The following is a 17,966-nucleotide window of genomic DNA, read 5'->3' on the forward strand; positions in this document are numbered from 1 at the left end:
AAATATTTAAAGGAAAAGTCTCCTGTTTGGAGTGCTCAAGTATTTTGAGCTCTTTCTGCCTCCTTTTGACAGATCCTAGCAGATGCTCGCTGTAAAAAATTTGCTAAAAAATCAATGGTCATTAATGGTAGCAGATAAAGGTTATTACTTAGAAACAGGATTTATATGCAAGACCTGGTTACCAATGTGATGTGAATGAACAGCCATGCACAATGTACTTCATCTTAAGATGAAGGGAACACATCTCTTGATAAAACGAGACCAAGTCTTGCACCCCATTCGGAGCTTGCCCCATAGCGTCATATAGTGCCAGCTATATGTAATGTCCTCAGATCATCTCTACCAAATGTTCGCTGGAATGACTGCATCTGCTTACATGTGGGCTGGTTTTCCTGGCTTGCCCTGGAGCAGGACTTAAGCTTCTCTCGGCCCTGGATCTCTGTATGAAATGGTTTCTCTTGAATAACAGCATGGTGGAAGGAACATTGCCCATCCTCTCACGCAAGGGGTGCTGGGGTCCATTAATTCTACTTGAGCCTAGATACATCATCCAGAAGATTTTTTGCTGAGAACGATTAACCAGATAACTTTTCACTGTCATACTCCCTCTAATCTATTTTTTTTTTTTCCTAGAATGACTAAAAAATGGCAAAATTAAGGATCAGACAAAATAGGGAGCCATGCCATGGCTGTCATGGGCAAAAACTGCCATGAGTGGGCAGAACTCCCCCATGTCTCAAAACATACAGTAACTGGAAGCGGGAGGTAAGAAGAAAGGGTTTTGATCACGTTGCTGATCTCCTCAGTCATGTGGTCACTCACTTTTCTAAGAAGAATGAGAGTGCTGTGCTGCTGCAAAAACATGTGGCTCCCAGTTTCAACTAGATAGGTAATTTTCAGTACATAGCTCCCTATTTCAATTTTGAAAACATTACCTGTTACTTAGTCATTGCACAACAGTATAGCATAGCTTATTCATATCCCCAAACTGTTTCCTAGTGAAGTGTAGGTTACAGGCATGCATTCTTAATATGTTTTTTGAAAGTTAATGACCACAATTATATTGCTTTGTATATTGAAATGATGACTGCCACTCCAAATTAAGAAAATCAAGAACTGCTTTAAAGAAAGAATCATCACTTTAACTGCTCTTCCTTTTAGTTTCCTGATACTGGTAGGGCTCCAACCCTTTAAAGATTTGTGCTGTTGCTGTTTTTTAATGTAAGCTATCAAATATTCTCTCTGCCTCCATATAGTTCACTGTACCAATTTCCTTATTAGTAGAGGCAAATTTCCAAGCGTCACTGAGGCTATGTCTCTGCCAGTCAATAATACAGACTTGGGGCACAGACTGGAGCACTGGTCTGCAATCATCCATGCTGCTTACAATGCTCCTTGAGCAGTTTTGGCTTGTGCCAGCTAGCAGTTCAGCTGTACAGAGGCAAGTTGTGCCAGGCTACTTGGCCCCGGGGCCAGAGACTAGTTCCCTGGCCTGTTTTATTCAGTAGTATAGATGCAGCCTAGGATTACATACTTCAGTTGTGTCTTTTGATTTATATGAAGTGTTTATCATTTGTATATGAAAAAACGGAGACTGAATAGAGGCTTTCTGATCATCTCAACCACTACGACTATTTTGTCAAGCTAACGCAATTTTTCATTTGCATGTCTATGTATTTTGAATACTTTGAACTCTTCAGAACATTCTGAAGAAACAGAGACAAAGGAAAATTCCAAAACCATAGCATGTAACTCCAGATTTTCGTTGTGTGTATAACACTTATAACCTGCTAGTTACTTTAGCATTGAATATGTAGCCCATATTCATTTTCATAATGAAATACTGCCAGAAGTCTAAATTTCTGTGAAATGTTATTTCCATTGAAAGAAAGTTCTCAAAATAAAAATGTTTTGTAGAAGCACACTTACCTGCCTGAAATTTCAGTTAAATGCCAGATGCTATTTTGAATGTTAGGAATAATAATTTTGATTTTACATTTAAAAATGCCATTTTTTAATTATTTATACACATACATACATGTATAAAAGTGATAATAATAAAAAATGAAACAAAACATAATTCACTTGGAAACATTTGTTTCAAAGCTGCAAAGTAATTTGTTTTCATTTCAATGCAAATTTAAAGTAATTTTGAATTGTGAGATTTTCTCATGGAATAGAAATGCTCGGTTTTGACCAGCTCTTCCAGGAATTTCAGAATCAGAGGGGAACATGTTGAAATGACCACTTTAGGGGGAAACTGTATGTTAAGTTTTGAAGTCTTGATTGTATTCTTTAAAAAAAAAAAAATCTCTTTAATAGCAGCAACACACACACGAAGAACTATATGCAAAACATCCCCTAATTTGGGGGGCTCTAGCCAAGTGACATTTTTTACAGCTCTAGTCAAGTGAGATTACTGATGGACAGTTTCTGCTTTTTCACTCAGAAATGGAAGGATCAGAATTAATGACTACTTTGGAAAATGTGATCTGAATCATTAAGAAAGTGACAGTATTTATCTCAGTGTGCTGCTGAGTGTCTCCCCCTCAGCTTCCAGAGGTGTCAAGTCAGTCTCCTAAACTGTCAAATCAAATCCCGCTGACTGGTTACCAAGCCAGATATTAGCAACTTAATTATAATAACTAAACTTAGTACGTGACTAGTGAAATACACACTTTCAGATCTTGACACATGCTCTACAGAAAACAATAAATAATGCCAAACACATGCTTTCTATTTGTCAGTAATAAAAGAAATGCTTGTTGCAATCCAGGTATCAAGTGATAGTGCCAAAACTCCCTTCAGTAATATGTATACATTCTCCAAACACTTTAAAACTACACCAGCAAACATGCCCAATTTCACACCAGTACACATTTTACTAACTAGGTGATGCTTCAATATTCTTTTTGTATAAATATTTCTTTTTTTGGTTTTCTTTTTGAAAGAAAAGAGCTGGAGTTTCAAAACACAATCAGTTTCCTTTAGCACTCTTTTAAAAATTAATGAGCCAATTTATTCTTTGGTAGAACTTCACTGACCTTGGTGAATTTAAACCCTGGATGACGTTGGTCCACCAAGGAGAGTGGAAAACATTTGCAGTAAAACTTAAGAAACATGGACACATCTGATTCTCTTCCATTGCTACTCACTGTTTGGTCAATGATCATTGAAAGTTCATTGCAATTTGCAGAAAAAAAAAAAAAATGGTTAAACTAAATTCCAAGCCGACCTAAGCCAAATCAGTTTTTCAGCCTGTTTCAGGTGAAGTTAATTTGAGATATGGCATTGAAAAAAGATGCACTAATTCAAGGAGAATCAAAAGCTCCACATACAACTTTATTTAAAAAAAAAAAGTAATTGAACTGCAAACTAAATAGGCTTGTGTCACTCCATTGTATTTAGTAATTTTTTAACAGGGCTTATAATATGTACAAGAAATCATATCCACAAGTATAAAAAGAAGACCAGTAAAGTGAGGAGCAGTGAAGTGTCATCAGAATATGCAGGGTCAGACCCCTTTCCTTTATGATACTGGTGTATTAAAGGATAACTCGGCAGGAGTTATGCTACATTTACCTTGGTAACTCTGAAAACAGTAACCTCGAGAAATCTAGATCAGCAGCCATTCCCAGTGCCTTCCACTCACCTGATTCCTGATTCTCATTTCTGGGAAGATCATATCATTCTACCTGGTTAAAAAAGTGGTTGGGAAAGCTACTTGTTATTAAAAAGGACTAAATACTAATCAAACACTGTTGCAACAATGAACTGCAAGGCCATCTTCTCATTTCAGCTATACATACATTAATTAATAAAGGTGACATTTCCTTAATATTACATAATGACTTTTTTTACCCTTTAGCTATGCACTGTCCTGTATAAATCCTATTGATTTTTCTGTGAAACATGATACTGTCTGCATGTCCAAAATGTAAACAAATGAAAAATGTTTCCAGCTCAGCAGCACAAAATAAGGTGATGTAAGTGAGCTCAGTCCCTAGGTCATCTGTCCTTTTGCTGAGGAAGAGGAAGGGATAGACACCTTTGTGCCTGCGTTTAACGAAAACAGTTTGGGAATGAACAGATAACACATTAGTCCCATCTCTTCTCAAATAAAAAGTGGGTGTCTTTTTTACTGTGGTGGAAACTACAGCCGGGACTGTGTTCTCCCACAGCTCCATAGCAAGCTGCGTAGGCTCTCCACTTATCAGAAAACTAAGCCCACACACACCAACAGCACAAGAAATCAGCCCAGTATCTCTCCTGAATTTGCATCCTTTGAGTTGAATGAATTACTATGGACTAAACTGTTGTGATATTGCTTAATGTGATATTTCAGCAAAAGTCTCCTATGTGTGAAGGAGAAAGTAAATAAGTTGCACTCAGTTCTGCCCACTAGTAATGAACATGGCCAAGAGAAGAATCATGGTGAGGCTCCGAGCACAGGGTGAAACAGAGTTTTGAACCATGAGGACCGATTCCTCACTATCAAGGCAATCCAACATTAAACATGTGGGATGGGAACAGCCCAAGTTATCTCCCGGGTTTATCGCTTACGTTTTATTCAGGAGTTGACGCTGCCACAAGGAGAAAGCTGCAAGGGATTTGGTGGGCAGGATCAGAGCAGAAGAGAGGGGCAGTGGCTTGGGGTTGGTTAGTGGAAAGCAGGATAAAGAGGAGGACAAAACGGCAGAAGAAGGACTGCCGAAAAACATCTGGAAACCCCTTCTTTAGAGAAAATCTGATGCTCTTCATTTCTTTGTAGCTGGTAAAAACCAACATGAGTACAGTGGATTTGTGCTTGTCAAAGATAATTTGGAAAACAACCAACCTTAGTATGACCCTCAATTAGGAGAGCACTTAAACACATGAGGAAACATTAATAGCTGTACTGACTGCAGGAAAGCCTAAAGTGAAAATGCGTTTAATGGCTTGCTTAACGCAGGACCAAAATGAGGGATGCGATGCACCTCAGGAACTGAAGTTCTATGGTTTGTGCAGAAATTGGAATTCAGTTAAAAGCCTCACAGAAAATGTGGTATTTATCATACTAGGCAGTGCCTACAGTCGGAAATCAATTCTGGAAACACTGAATACGCTCAATTCCCATTGAGATCAATGAAAATATAAATCAGATTCTGACTTATCTATTTCATTTAGATCCAGACTTCTACCACGTTACAGTTGCTTCAAAGTCCCAAGTGTGCCAAAAATTAATTTTTCAATGCTGACTCTACAATAACTGTGCATTTCGTTGAACTTAATCCTTTATTTACGTATGGCTGCTCATAAACTATGTATCTAGAAAAACCCATATGTATAGGGTATCTTATGAGCAATTCCACAAAATGGGTGGTACTTGACTCTTAATTTGACAAAGACATTATCCCACTTTTCTCTCACACCACTGTAGTACAATTTGTGGGAAAAAAACCATTGTTCCGAGATACATATAGGCTGCTGCTCTACATTTTTTGGCACTGCCATAAACAACATTTTTCAGAATGTGCAAGAAACACCTTCCTCTGAACAGTTAAAGAAATAATGTGTGATACTGGCTAACTGTGCAATTTTAGTATTGTGTAAGCGAGGCTGGAGTTTACATAAACAAACCAGTTTTAGAATGCAAAACCAGCTAAAAGTGCTGATACATGTCTGCATGGATAACCACCTATTATTAAGTGCATGCTTTTAAGGCAACTTCCTAACGTGGATCTGCAATTAAACCTGGCAGTACTTGTGACAAAGTGATGTCACATTTCTATTCTGAGAATTTTGCCCATTTGGCACTGCAATGTCTTTCAACTCCAATATACTTAATGTTTAACATTTCTATGCTCATATTGTATTAGCACAGGGGTCCTGATTCTATGAACTTTATTAACACATAGAGGTCCAAGGAGCAAATTAAGACTATTTAAAGAAATATGGATTGCTTATGTGAGAGAAAGGGTTGCAAAACCGGACCCATTAAGGATTTGTCTGCACTGCTTAAGCTCAGAGTGTGCATAATTCAAGTCAATTAATTTGAACTAATTTAACAGTAAAAGCAATCTGGGTTTAGTCTGAGCTGTTCTGAAGGTTTTAACTCAAAATTGATATCCTAAGTAAATGCCCAAGCTCACATACTTGGTCTTCAATATTATTTTAAATATTCATTAACTGCAAATAACCAATATGAGTTAAGAGCACATGATGTTATCGTTTAAATGGAAGTGTTTTTTCTTTCTGTCTTTGTGCTTTTCCTACTTAAAGACAGCCTGACCTCAGTGTTGTCACCTTATTGTTATCAAACTGATAGCTTAGTTATGGATGACGAAGGTTATTCAGGTAGGGTCACAGTAACATATCCTGAACCATGGCAATATTTGCCTGGAACGTTTCCTCTGAATAGCCTTGGCTATCAAAGTAATGCAGGATATTAACTTTGTGTTGTTCCTATGCTCACAGCTCTTAGTGTGATCACATTTACAGAATTCTTTGCAAAAAATTATGAATATAAATTAGGATGTTTTCACAAATATCATTGTATCACTATCCATCACAGCCATCTAAACCAGATTTTGAACATTACTCAGATATATTCTAAGTATTCATTATGGTTTCTATTGCCTGAATGAACCTCTATGAAATATCATCTTCCTTATAGAGAATATAGCCTTTTCTGCTTCCAAGAGTTCAAAACAAAGCTACTATTACTCTGTTTATTCTTTGGCTTTTAATGAATTTTATAGTTCCAAAATATAGTCTACTACTAATGACTACAGAAATTCTCTGTTTGTGAACAGAAACAGGTGAACAAGGTTTTTTTGCATCTCATTATGAACGTTTTCCATACAGAGAAATAACATTAAAAGAGACTCATTCACATTTAGACAGCAAATCAGTTAGTCTCTGGTCTCATAGACCCTGACCTGAACATAGAGAAGAAAAACATTGTCAATTTTGCGGCCTGACTGGCCTCCTTATTTTTCTTGTTGTAAGTTAGAGGATCATTTGGAATTTGTGTTCAGCTCATCACTGAAACTGGGATTGGGATTCAATTACCAAAGCATACATCTATTGCTGTTTGGTGGGGGTTTTTTTTCACTCCAAAGCATCCGGACTAGTCTCCAGGTGCTTCTTTTGAAGATCTCAGGTCTCTCATTGGCCCCATGTCACATCTGCCTGCCCATATGGATATCTTCTTTTCAGAAAGGAAGAAACCTGTATGACTGTTTCATCCTTTGTGTGCTGCAAAGATGTCAAACTGAACTATGAACTTTCACCACAGTTTGATATGTAGGAAAGGGATGTTTCCTTATTCATTTCTTTAAACCATTAGCTTCACTTCTGCTGTTTTGTACTTTTTACGGAAAGAAGGTTAATAACTTCCAGGAATTGTTGGATTTGGAACAGGTTAAGATTTTTATAAGCTAAGTAGTAGTCAGGAAATTATCTCTGGTTTGAGTACACAGCACTCTAATGTTTAAAATTACAAAGACTTACAAAGTCGTAGAACAGCTGTACATAGATTTTCTTCAGCCATGCTATTAAACTCAAGTAAAAGTGCTCCTGTGTTTCACAACTTGTGAAGAGTGAATGGTATGATCTTTTTAGATCTGTGTGCAGTCCTTCATGGTGGAGGGAAAAGGCAAGGCTGCAGAGTAACAACTGAATACAAAATCTACCTTTGTTATATTCACATTTACTTCTAGGGGTTCTGTATTTAACAGCAAGGAATATATGACTTTCTTCAGTTTTCTGACCTTCAAAACATTTTCTTAGGGGACACTGCTCCCTGTATAATGAAGTTAAGTCTATCAGTGATGATGTCAGAGCAACCCACATCCCAGAGATCCAAAAAATAAAACCCAGTACAATAGATATTTTGGAAGGGGCTATCAGTTTATTTTGAAGACTGTGGACCACCTTCAAGAGAAAACCTATGAGGTTTCTAAATCCATGGCTTCTAAAAGTCATAATTTCTTCTCCTACAAATACATATTAAAGAATAAACTTGATTTTCATCTCATTTTTTCAAGGTGTAATTAGGGTAAAGCTAACAATGAAAATCTATAAAATCTTTGTGATTTACTAAAGAAGGAACACCAGCATTTTTTCAGCTATCACTTTCTGTTTCTACCATGTCATTGCTTGATGGCACTAGTGGGGCAATACTTAAATAATTGCAGCATACTACATAATTCTTAGAATATACACTGTACCTAAGACAAGGAATATGTATTTGTCTGTACCTAGGTTGGCAAACGTTCTTTTTTTTTTTTTTTAAGTCACAAAAATGATTTTGTTATTGTTGTTGATGTCCACTTACCACTGTTTCCAACTCTAATACTCAGTTCAGCTGTGCTAGTGGTGTTTCTGGTTGTTTGCAGCACGGTCTATACCATGGTGCACAGACCACCAAACTAGGTTTAGTTGTGCCTCATCCAAACTGGAAATTGTATAGTTTTGTCAACACATAATTGAGCCTAAATCCACCCTTTTGAAAAACAGGGCTTATTATTCGGGGTTCAGAGCTATGCTAACACAGCTATACTGCATTGAGGCACAAATTAGCATCTCCAGACAATTCTTCATTCTTCTTTGTGGATATATTAGATCAGGTCAGAGCTAGCTCTGGCGTTTCCATCATTGGATAATTTAGAGGAAACCTATGTAATTTAGGAAAACATCAGGCCTATGCAACCTCAGGCTTTCCACAAGTATTCAACAAAGAGTAAGTAATGCCTTGTAAGTCTTGTGGATTGGCCTGTTAGACTGAAGTGTCTGGATCCTGCCTAAACCATTCTTCATATACCTAACCATCTTTTCTGGATCTGGTCCTAAGAGTATATATTCACAGTTGTACAATATTTCCAACAAACAATAAATATCAGGGGTTTTTTTCAACAGTGAAAGATTTACCAATTTTAATTAGAGAACATCTAAAACTTTGTGGTACGTACTTCAGTGTCCTACAAAAGCAACTTTTTGACTACCACCTTCTTGACTGTCTTCTTACAAAACAGGCAACTAAAAAGACTTTTTTTTGCATGTGAAAACTCCTTGTTTAATTGTTAATAATGCACCCCGCATGTGTCTCATTCTCTTTATAACATTTTTTTCAACAAACTACATTTATCACTTCTGGGTATAAATGTTGTTAATACAGCTCCTGTTTGGGGAGTTATAAAAAAGAATAACTTGAAAAAACTTATTTAAGATCAGGAATGCAAGATCTCTATCAAGTGATTTAGGGTGGGCTTTTTTCCTGCTTCTTTAGTCAGGTTTTTTCATTAAAAAAATTTCATGCATAGATTAAACATCAAATATCAATGAATTGTGTAATGAAGTGGGATGATTTCTGAGTCACTACTAGAACATCCCCATGATTCATTTACTAAAGCTTCAGGAAAGCTATTAGTGGCACAAGGGATAACTGCGAAGCACTGTCCTCCACTGCTACCACACCAGCTCAGTAAAATTCTATGACATGTATTTAAGAGATGAGATGTTTTTGTTGGTAGATCAGTGATGACCAAGAAGCAGTACAGCTCATGGGAAAGTTTGAGCCTGTTGACCACTCACACTGTAGAGAGTGACTGCAGAAAATTCATTACAAAGAGCAGTGACGCAACTAGGAAGTGGAAGAACCAACACAAGAGTGCAAAGCTTTTATACAGTTGAGAGGATCAGAAATAAATGGAAATAAAATTTAGGTGGGTAAGGATGGGGAGTTTAAAACAAAAAAGATCCCTCACTTTCCTTATGTCAGTGAGCCCAGAGAATAGTTTAACAAAGTGGGATAGAAGTTTCATTTTCCAAAAATACATTTGGATTTGTCACTTAGGTCATTAATCTTGGCTAATGAAATCTTACTGCATGAAAAACATAAAGGTTTTGTGTGTGTGTTTAACAACTGCTGTGATTTAAAATGAGAGAGAATAGAATTCCCATGAAGAAACAGAGGTATAAATTAAGCTCTACTGACCTATACCCCTGCCATTCTCCAGCTTTGTGCTCAGAAAAGTTTTAAGAATCTAAAATGTTATAAAACTTCATGCTAGGGATATGTACCCCAGGAATCTTTTCATCTTAAGGACACCTAAATCCATTGTTCAAAAAACAGGAATGCCTTATCCCAACTGCCTTCACTGTTGATCTGACTAATCAGTGTTAAATGATCAATGGATGGTTTTGCTTTTGTGTAAGACTCCCTCACATGGAAAAAATACTTCGCACTGAACTGTAGAGATCATGAGCAGTTATTACCAATCTCATAGTAGTTAGATAACCTTTTGATTTAGCCTTAAAAATTAGGAAGGAATGTTTCCTTACTGCAAGTACTCCCCGTCTAGTAGAGAAACACATCCACACATCATTTTCGCAACTCTGCCAGTGGTAGTATTTGAACAGGTAGTATCACTTAGGTGTCAATCAGGGATAGTGACTACACCATGTCCTCTTGCACCAAGATGAAAGTTTGTATGCAGATCTATTGTGACCGGGTTGCATAGGTGCTGTTCTGTTCTTTCAGCCAATTTTGAAAGCCATCAACTTCCTTTAACATCATCTCTGATACTGTTTTTCCAAAGGACAAATGAGCTTCATGTGTTGGCAGAGATAACTGTTAAAAGACTGAGATCCACCAAAAGATAAGCAGAGTTTGAGCACCTAGAATGTGACAGGAAATATTTTATAAGTTGAGGGCTTTTTTCTTTTTCTAATTTTTTTTTTACTATATTTTGGAGAACATATTTATACATAGTCCCACATTTGGAGCACAAACACTACTCATTTTTCTCACACCACATACAGAGACATTCTGAATTAGCAAGCAAATTTTAGAACATTTAGAAATATCTTTTAAACATGAATGAGTACTCAGTTTTAACAAATGTAGACCAGGACTTCCATGTCAATCTTTTCAACTACAACATGTTCATGTCCACATGTCCATGTAAGAAAGACAAATAAAAACAAAGTCTAATGATGTAAGGATTATCTGCCTGCAACAGTCAAATCACAAAAGGTGAGTTGTGAATAGGAACTGTTGTTGTTTCAAAAATATCAATACTGTATTCCTGATGAAGTACATCTTTTTCCAGTTTAATGTATGCCATTTTGAAAGTGACTTAAACTAAAGGGAGAAAAATCTCCCTCCTCTTTTAGAGAATGACAATCATTGTAAGACATTAATCACCACTACTATATTGATCTAACTATACCTTTCTGCTGTAGCTGAAGAAAATTCCTATGTGGGGAATCCCTATGCTGCTTTGCTTATGGAGCAGGAAAGAAGAGAAGATAAACTATTATGTCTATTCTTAAATACTTAAGATGTCTTCAGACATCATAACAGTAGTGACCTTCATAAGCATCTAGATAAACAGAGAACACAAACAAGAAATGTCTTGCAGGATTTTTATTTGTTTCCCCTTGTTCTTGACCAAATTCCTGACTTACCTGTTCTCATTTGCTGCCTTAAGTGTTGTTAGCAACATTTTGAAATCTCAAGGATCTTTTAATCAACTTTACTTTTCAGATCTTCAGAAGGCTTAGGCTTTCTTGTTGCTGGTATCAACTCAGAGCCAGCTGATCCACCTTAATGTTTTCTATTTGGGATCCATCACTGATGGTCTTGTCTTGGTGCTTTCTTTAATCCTGAGGAATATATCTATCCCAGGGTATGAATCTACATTCTCGCCTCCAATTCCCTTTTACATTGACTTTAGACCAGGGTCTGCACTATATGAAAAAAGCTTCTTATTACCACTATGTGAATGGAAAATGGATCCCTCTTCTGCCATTGGTTTTTGGAGAATCTGACTACAAACTAATCAGAATCAGGTTTTCATGACAAGCCAAATAAACTATGGCATATAACCCCCCTGTGAGCTCAGTAATTCTTGAGTAAATTCTCAACTTCACTTAGTGCAAAATCTCCTAGAGACTTCAGTAGGATTAGGATCTCACACGGGTTTTGGTAAAAGATGAAATATAGCAGTGTCTCAAAGACATCATAAGACATGATACGCCTCTCATGAACCACAACAGATTTTGCTAACAAGTTAACATTAATATTTCACTGTGACAATAATACATATTTGCAGCTTCTGACCTGTCTTATTATTGAAATACAAGTATTTGAATACGTAGTTTGTAGCATTTTATCAGCAGCTCTGAAACATCAATGCAGCATATCACAATATAATTTCCAGTGCTAAGTTTTGCTTTAATACCTGTTTGAGCTATGCCTATTGATGTCAAAGGGAATAGAGTGCAAGCAACCAAGTAAAAGATTTGGTCTCAAAAGATACAAGAGTATAATTTAGTTTTCACTGCTTGAATCGCTCTGGGGTATTTTTATTTTCCCCCATTTTATTAACTCACCAGACCTTCTGCATTGAATGCAGAAAAGAAGTTGCTTGCAGGCTAATGAACAAGCCTTGCCAAGTACAAACTTACAGAAGAGTTACTCATTTAACTGGTTCATATTCGTAAGGAAACCATGGCTGTGTTCTTATTAGCAGTCAGTTGTTCATACTTTAATAACTACTCATCAGTGTTGATCTGAAACACATCTTTCCATTTTTATCCTGTCATGCTTTGAGCAATGCTTAGTAGATAATTCCAGTCTCTTAATCACAGAGCTGTTATAATGTGCAACAGACAATCAAGATCACCAAAGCTAGAAACAATGAGGTACAATGGAACCAGTCTCTGAACTCATATAATAAAACTCTATGCTTACATACGCCAATTAGGAGTTGTTAGATTGTGCGGATCACAGCTCTTATTATAATGAGTCTTGAGTATTTGGGAAGCCATTTGGGGGACCAGAGACTATTTTAGTGGGTGGAGATTTTGCTGTATTTGTTCATCAACATTTATACAAATAGGTTAACATGGGTAGTTAAAAAAAACATTTTTCTCTGTTGATATTAGCTTTTCGCTAAGCTTTTCTCTGTATGCTTTTACAGATGTTAAAAAAGAGCTCTACTAATAACACCCTTTCTGGCTGGGACTCCATCCTTTTTCATAGTCTTAAACCAAAAGGGGTCCCATATCTGCCATAAACCCAAATGCAGTTCTTGACTTTGAACACCATGTTCAGGCACTGCTGTTGTACAGAATTAAAGGGTAATCAGCTTTTTGTAGGCCAACATGTTTATCTGTGCTTTTCAGCAGCCCAGAACTCCATATGGTTTTCTTTCATGATCTTTTATAGAGCTGTTTCTGAACTCCTCATCTTGAGATTAAAACCAAAGTTTAACCAGACTACACTAAATAGTTGTTTTTGCCAGCTGTGCCCTGGCTAAATGCTTTATAGGACTGGTATCTACTCCTTTTACTTGCACTTAGTACTTCTATGTACTAAGCATGCAGAAAATGATCTCATCAAAAGAGGCCTGACATTCCAGCAAGGCTTTTGCAAGACTTTCAAAACATGAGCATATGTTTTCCTGATACATATTTTGTGCCAGAAAGGGTGTAATGAGTCATCACCTCCACAATATTTAATACCTCAATTAATGTAAAGCCTCTTTCAACCTTTTTGCTGCTAGTAAACCTGTTATACTTTTAAATAAAATATTTATTTGATCAGCATTGCCAAAGTATGCTACTTAGTCAGCAATGTGGGTGTGTTTCTCCTAGCTGGACACCCTAAAAACATTTATGGTGCTTAATGACTGACCATTGAAAAGCTCTATGCATCAGTTTCTTTCTTGGCATTAACATGGGGTAACAACAAGAGCAATAATTAACATGCAATAATTAAATGCAGCCATTCAAAATGCTAAAACCCCTATGTATAATGATAATGACTTGAAATCATTGGCAGATTTTCTCCTAACTTCAGTGGGTATTGGGTCAGGCCAAAGGAAACAGGTGTTTGCTTTGTGCTAACAACATCTGAGACTATCGCTATATATCATAAAAACATGACACAGCAGCCTTGCAATGAGACATGTAGTACTTCAGCTGAAAGAAGAGCAACAAATTGTTGATTTCCCAACACTAAATTTGTAGTCCACCTGCTTGTAGCATCTGTCTGAAAGTTAATTTCCATAACCTGACTGAGCTGGAATCTTGAGGAGTCATTTGTTTGTTCACTATGGGCGTGGTCTACCATACAAATCTTCAATTCTATAATATGTCCACCTTCACTTCTTAGGTGAAAATCATAATGGTTTCACAGTCTGAAAGCCTGTGTAATGAACTTCAGCATTTGGCTGCATCTGGAACTAAACAGTCAAAGTGCTACAGTGGTGGCTTCATTGACCCTTTTAACAGGAAGAGGAATATCAAAAGGAGAAGTAATATATATGACATCAATATTTTTTACCACCATTTCTATGGGACAAGCTCTCACCTGAACTACTTGGCATTTCAGCTTTTCACATTTCATTTCAATAATTATTGAACACTTTTATACAGTGAATAACATCTATTTCCCAAACTGTATCTACACATTTCCACCAGTAATATCTTGTTTTCTGTATCATTATGTGGTCAGTATGGCTGTTACTTAAAGGTATTATCTTGCTTATGCTGAGAAAAAATCTCCGCAGCATTTAGTAAACTTTTGTTTTGCCTAAAGTGGATCTCCAACATTAACTAAACTTCTTTTTCTGAAATGCTTCTTTCTGAAAAGCCTTCAAAACTGCTGAGGCACTGAGTGCTTGTCAGGAAAGCACTTATTCATTTAGTTGCAGATTGACTTGATAAAATCTCTATTTTCTACCACTCCATTAGTGTATCAATGTGTATTGGTTTTGTGTGGCAAGGTTTTGGTAGCGGGGGGGGTTACAGGGGTGGCTTCTGTAAGAAGCTGCTGGAAGCTTCCCCTGTGTTCGAGAAAAGCCCATACCAGCCGGCTCTAAGACGGACCCACCGCTGGCCAAGGCCAAGCCAATCAGTGATAGTGGTAATGCCTCTGTGATAACATTTTTAAGAAGGAAAAAAGTTGGGACAGATGGTATTTTCGGCAGCCGGAGAGAGGAGTGAGAACATGTAAGAGAAACAACCCTGCGGACACCGAGGTCAGTGAAGAAGGAGGGGGAGGAGGTGCTCCAGGCGCCAGAGCAGAGATTCCCCTGCAGCCCGTGGGGAAGACCATGGTGAGGCAGGCTGTCCCCCTGCAGTCCATGGAGGTCCACGGTGGAGCAGATATCCACCTGCAGCCCGGGGAGGACCCCACGCCGGAGCAGGTGGGTTCCCGAAGGAGGCTGTGACCCCGTGGGAACCCCGCGCTGGAGCAGGCTCCTGGCAGGACCTGCGGATCTGTGGAGAGAGGAGCCCACGGAGCAGGTTTTCTGGCAGGACTTGTGACCCCGTGGGGGGCCCACGCTGGAGCAGTCTGTGCCTGAAGGACTGCACGCCATGGAAAGGACCCATGCTGGAGCAGTTCGTGAAGAACTGCAGCCCGTGGGAAGGACCCACGTTGGAGAAGTTCGTGGAGGACTGTCTCCCGTGGGTGGGACCCCACGCTGGAGCAGGGGAAGAGTGTGATGAGTCCTCCCCCTGAGGAGGATGAAGCGGCAGAAAATAACGTGTGATGACCTGACCGTAAACCCCATCCCCGTCCCCCTGTGCCGCTGGGGGGTTGGTAGAGAATCCGGGAGTGAAGTTGTGCCCGGGAAGAAAGGAGGGGTGGAGGGAAGGTGTTCTGAGATTTGGTTTTATTTCTCATTACCCTACTCCGGTTGATTTGTAATAAATTGAGTTAAGTTTCCCCAAACTGAGTCTGTTTTGCCCGTGACAGTAATTGGTGAGTGATCTCTCCTGTCCTTATCTCGACCCACAAGCTCTTTGTTATATTTTCTCTCCCCTGTCCAGCTGAGAAGGAGGGGGAGTGATAGAACGGCTTTGGGGTCCTCCCCGGGCTGCAGATGGATATCTGCTCCACCATGGACCTCCATGGACTGCAGGGGGACAGCCTGCCTCACCATGGTCTTCACCACGGGCTGCAGGGGAACCTCTGCTCTGGCGCCTGGAGCACCTCCTCCCCCTCCTTCTTCACTGACCTCGGTGTCCGCAGGGTTGTTTCTCTTACATGTTCTCACTCCTCTCTCCAGCTGCCGAAAATACCATCTGTCCCAACTTTTTTCCTTCTTAAAAATGTTATCACAGAGGCATTACCACTATCACTGATTGACTTGGCCTTGGCCGGCGGTGGGTCCGTCTTAGAGCCGGCTGGTATGGGCTTTTCTCAAACACCGGGGAAGCTTCCAGCAGCTTCTTACAGAAGCCACCCCTGTAACCCCCCCCGCTACCAAAACCTTGCCACACAAAACCAATACACAATGTTAACGTACCTGTAGTCAAACTTCAAGACCACAGCCTGGGAAATAGGTTTTGGATATTATCTACCACTGCATTCAATAAAATGATATTCAGGGTGAGTCTTTCTCTTAATTTCTTTAAGATTTCCTCTGGTATTTTCATGAGATCTGTAAGAAGCTATGCAAGCCTAATGAAAAGGTGTAATTATGGAGTGTTGTCTTCTTTCTCAGCCTGTGCTCTGTGTGCCTTCGCAATGTGCCTGTAGTTACAAATGCCCTGAAATCACAGCAATAAGTGAAAGCTGAACAGAAACAACTTTTCTCATGCCAGGATAAGTATTGTTATTAGATAAGGAAAACTAAAGTTTCACCTTCTGTTGAAGTCCTAACCGAGAGTATCATGCTAGCCAGCTGGATGTGTGCTGTGTAGACCACAGATTCATACAGTATTTGTTCCTCATCTGTCAGATGCAGAAAACCCAGACAGTCTCTGCAGTCAGCTGATTGCAGCTACAACTATGCATGACGTGTTATACAATGTGGGTAAAGATTTTCCCTGGACCTTGCCAGTAGAGCAATCAGATTTTGCAGTCCTAATATCTGAAGGGCAGAAATGTCCTATAGTATGCCAGTTTTCCTGTATTATATGGGAGGCAAGCCAAAAGAAAGATCAATGCAAATCTGACTTAGGCTGTCGACAGTGTGAATTATACTCTTTTTCCCCTTCTGCTTTCTGTCCCGACCTTTAAAATCTAGTGCATCAGTAGACTCTAAACTGTTGTTTGGGCTGTGTGATGCCATATAGTTGTTTTGCAAGACGTACAAGGAAAAGTAAAGCTCTGAGATCCATTTTCCCCTAGAAATGACCATGGTGAAGTGTTCTGTCTTTAAGTTTTGCTCTCTGTATTACCTTTAGCCGTGTTGGATTGTGCTCCTGTCCTTCTTAAAGACAGGTCCAAAGTCCTGTAAGAATTAACTTCCATCCATTTCAACCAGTGTGCACAAAAAACTACCTTCATTAGCTGAACTGCTTCAGGGAAAAAATGCACCCTATAGGTAAGGATAAAAAAATTATAATTTCTGCTCAGTCAGTTAATCTGTATTAGAAATAGATAAAGCCAGGCTGTCAAGAGATTCCAAGAAACTTTCTTAAGGTGGAGAACAGCCAGCAGGTTTTTTGCAATTCTTAATTCTTAAAATATGTTCAAGGCAGAACAGTTAATGCTCAGGAGAAAATAAAGAAATAGGTTAGCAGAGCTGAGTAGAGATTGAGAAACTAAATATTTCCATCATCAGTCATAGGTGAGCCTTTCAAAACAGCACACTCCAGTGGCAGAGGGTGTTGTACATGTCCCTGCAAACTCACATAATTAAAAAAGTAATGTTCCCATTTTGAAAGTATGAGCAACAATTCTCCTTCCAAATCAGAATGACTAACTCCTGATAGCTTGCACTCAGTCAGGGAACACGTGCTGGCTCTGGTCAACACATCTGCCTCTGCTTCCAATGAGGTTATGTAGAATTGTCAGGGTGAGTCCAGGAAGCAGGGGACTTTTCTCGTCGTGCAGCTGTCAAGCCATCACATTGACCAGCTGATGTAAGATCAGCTTCTCTTTTAGGAGACGTGTCTCGCGTGCTTGATTACGAATGGGAGGTATGAGAGCAACAAAGGGCAGTCAACGGCATGAG

This window comes from Harpia harpyja, chromosome 4 (assembly GCF_026419915.1).
Source record: "Harpia harpyja isolate bHarHar1 chromosome 4, bHarHar1 primary haplotype, whole genome shotgun sequence".
Classification (NCBI taxonomy): Eukaryota; Metazoa; Chordata; class Aves; order Accipitriformes; family Accipitridae; genus Harpia; species Harpia harpyja.